This window comes from Arachis stenosperma, chromosome 4, assembly GCF_014773155.1.
Source record: "Arachis stenosperma cultivar V10309 chromosome 4, arast.V10309.gnm1.PFL2, whole genome shotgun sequence".
Lineage (NCBI taxonomy): Eukaryota > Viridiplantae > Streptophyta > Magnoliopsida > Fabales > Fabaceae > Arachis > Arachis stenosperma.
This window is the reverse complement of record NC_080380.1, coordinates 101,997,422-102,001,086: the sequence shown is the minus strand read 5'-3', so window position 1 is coordinate 102,001,086 and position 3,665 is coordinate 101,997,422. Positions and strand designations below refer to the sequence as shown.

General features: G+C 43.7%; 1 non-coding gene across 1 annotated transcript; it reads right to left on the bottom strand.

The window, feature by feature from the left end:
* Positions 1–480: 480 nt before the first annotated feature.
* Positions 481–588, bottom strand: LOC130978111 (small nucleolar RNA R71). The gene has a single exon (XR_009085773.1). It is a non-coding gene; the product is annotated as a small nucleolar RNA R71 (small nucleolar RNA).
* Positions 589–3,665: the final 3,077 nt, after the last annotated feature.

Sequence of the window (3,665 nt, the reverse complement as noted above, 5' to 3'; positions counted from 1 at the left end):
TTGAAGAGAAAGCTAAGAGAAGCCAAAGCACAACTCTCTTTAGAGGACCTGACCGAATTCTTCAAGGAAGAAAACATGGCAGCAGAAAACAACAACAATGCAAACAATGCAAGGAAGGTGCTGGGTGACTTTACTGCACCTACTCCTGATTTTTATGGGAGAAGCATCTCTATCCCTGCCATTGGAGCAAACAACTTTGAGCTTAAGCCTCAATTAGTTTCTCTAATGCAACAGAATTGCAAGTTCCATGGACTTCCAATGGAAGATCCTCATCAGTTTTTAGCTGAATTCTTGCAAATCTGTGACACAGTCAAGACTAATGGGGTTAACCCTGAAGTCTATAGACTGATGCTATTCCCTTTTGCTGTAAGAGACAGAGCTAGAATATGGTTGGATTCTCAACCTAAAGAAAGCCTGGACTCTTGGGAAAAGCTAGTCAATGCCTTCTTGGCAAAATTCTTTCCACCACAAAGATGGAGTAAGCTTAGAGTGGAAGTCCAAACCTTTAGACAAAAGGATGGAGAATCCCTCTATGAAGCTTGGGGAAGATACAAACAATTAATCAGAAAATGTCCTTCTGACATGCTTTCTGAATGGAGCATCATAGGTATTTTCTATGATGGTCTCTCTGAACTATCTAAGATGTCCTTGGATAGCTCTGCAGGAGGATCTCTTCATCTGAAGAAGACGCCTACTGAAGCTCAAGAACTGATTGAAATGGTTGCAAATAACCAATTCATGTACACTTCTGAAAGAAATCCTGTGAACAATGGGACTAGTCAGAAGAAAGGAGTTCTTGAGATTGATGCTCTGAATGCCATATTGGCTCAGAATAAGATATTGACTCAACAAGTCAATTTGATTTCTCAAAGTCTGTCTGGAATGCAAAATGCACCAAACAGTACTAAGGAAGCTTCATCTGAGGAAGAAGCTTATGATCCTGAGAACCCTTCCATGGAAGAGGTAAATTACCTAGGAGAACCCTATGGTAACACCTATAATTCTTCATGGAGAAATCACCCAAATCTTTCATGGAAGAATCACGAGAGACCTCAACAAGGTTTCAATAACAATGGTGGAAGAAACAGGTTTAACAATGGCAAGCCTTTTCCATCATCTTCTCAGCAACAGACAGAGAGCTCTAAGCAGAATAATTCTGACTTAGCAACCATGGTCTCTGATCTGATCAAAACCACTCAAAGTTTCATGACTGAAACTAGATCTTCCATTAGGAATTTGGAAGGACAAGTGGGTCAGCTGAGCAAGAAAATTACTGAACTTCCTCCAAGCACTCTCCCAAGTAACACTGAAGAAATCCAAAAGGAGAGTGCAAAGCCATAGACATGGCCGAATTCTGGGAGGAAGGAGAGGCAGTGAACGCCACTGAGGAAGACCTCAATGGGCGTGCACTGGCCTCCAGTGAGTTCCCCAATGAGGAACCATGGGAATCTGAGGCTCAAAATGAGACCATAGAGATTCCATTGGACTTACTTCTGCCATTCATGAGCTCTGATGAGTATTCTTCCTCTGAAGAGGATGAGTATGTTACTGAAGAGCAAGTTGCTAAATACCTTGGAGCAATCATAAAACTAAATGACAAGTTATTTGGAAATGAGACTTGGGAGGATGAACCTCCCTTGCTCACCAAAGAACTGGATGACTTGTCTAGGCAGAAACTACCTCAAAAGAGGCAGGATCCTGGGAAGTTTTCTATACCTTGTACCATAGGCACCATGACCTTCAAGAAGGCCTTGTGTGACTTAGGGTCAAGTGTAAACCTCATGCCCCTCTCTGTAATGGAGAAATTAGGGATCCTTGAGGTGCAAGCTGCAAGAATCTCATTAGAGATGGCAGACAATTCAAGAAAACAAGCTCATGGACTTATAGAGAATGTTTTGGTGAAGATTGAAGACCATTACATTCCTACTGATTTCATAGTCCTAGAGACTGGGAAGTGCATGGATGAATCCATCATCCTTGGCAGACCATTCCTAGCCACAGCAAAGGCTGTGATTGATGTTGATAGAGGAGAGTTGATCATTCAAGTGAATGAAGAATCCATGGTGTTTAAGGCCCAAGGATATCCCTCTATCATCATGGAGAGGAAGCATGAAGAGCTTCTCTCAAAACAGAGCCAAACAGAGCCCCCACAGTCAAACTCTAAGTTTGGTGTTGGGAGGCCACAACCAAACTCTAAGTTTGGTGTTGAAACCCCACATTCAAACTCTAAGTTTGGTGTTGGGAGGTTTCAACACGGTTCTGAGTGTTTCTGAGGCTCCATGGGAGTCCTCTGTCAAGCTAATGACACTAAAGAAGCGCTTGTTGGGAGGCAACCCAATGTTTTATAATTAATTATTTTCTTTTGTTATTTTATCTTTTTTGTAGGTTGATGATCATAAGAAGTCACAAAAACAATGAAAAAAGCAAAAACAAAATGAAAAACAGGAAGAAAAACAGCACACCCTGGAGGAAGATGCTGCTGGCGTTCAAACGCCAGTCAGCCTAGCAGTTGGGCGTTTAACGCCCAGTCTGGCACCTTTCTGGGCGTTTAACGCCAGAAAAGGGCACCAGACTGGCGTTAAACGCCAGTAAAGGGCAACAACCTGGCGTTAAACGCCAGGAATGGGCACCAGCCCGGCGTTTAACGCCAGAAATGGCTCAAAACGTGATTTTGAGCAACTTTTGGTGCAGGGATGACTTTTCCTTGACACTACAGGATCTGTGGACCCCACAGGACCCTACCATCACTCTCTCTCTTCTTCCCCCATTCACCAATCACCTCAACACCTCTTCCCCAAAAACCCTTCACCTATCAAATCCCATCTTTCTCTTCACCACTCACATCCATCCTTCATAAAACCCCACCAACCTCACCCTTCAAATTCAAACTACTTTCCCTCCCAAACCCACCCTTTGGCCGAACACACTACCCCCCCCCTCTTCCTCATTTCTTCTTCTTCTACTCCTTTCTTTCTTCTTTTGCTCGAGGACGAGCAAACATTTTAAGTTTGGTGTGGTAAAAGCGTTGCTTTTTCATTTTTCCATAACCATTATGGCACCAAAGGCCGGAGAAACCTCTAAAAAGAGGAAAGGGAAAGCAAAAGCTTCCACCTCCGAGTCATGGGAGATGGATAAATTCCTCTCAAGGGTGCATCAAGACCACTTCTATGAAGTTGTGGCCTTGAAGAAGGTGATCCCCGAAGTCCCCTTTTCACTCAAAAAGGGTGAATATCCGGAGATCCGCCATGAGATCCGAAGAAGAGGTTGGGAAGTACTTACCAACCCCATTCAACAAGTCGGAATCTTGATGGTTCAAGAGTTCTATGCCAATGCATGGATCACCAAGAACCATGACCAAAGTGTGAACCCGAATCCAAAGAATTATCTTACTATGGTTCGGGGGAAATACTTGGATTTTAGTCCGGAAAGTGTGAGGGTGGCGTTCAACTTGCCTATGATGCAAGGAGATGAGCATCCTTTCACTAGAAGGGTCAACTTTGATCAAAGGTTGGACCAAGTCCTCACAGTCATATGTGAAGAGGGCGCACAATGGAAGCAAGATTCAAGAGGAAAGCCGGTCCAATTGAGAAGGCATGACCTCAAACCCGTGGCTAGAGGATGGTTAGAGTTCATACAACGCTCAATCATTCCCACTAGCAACCGGT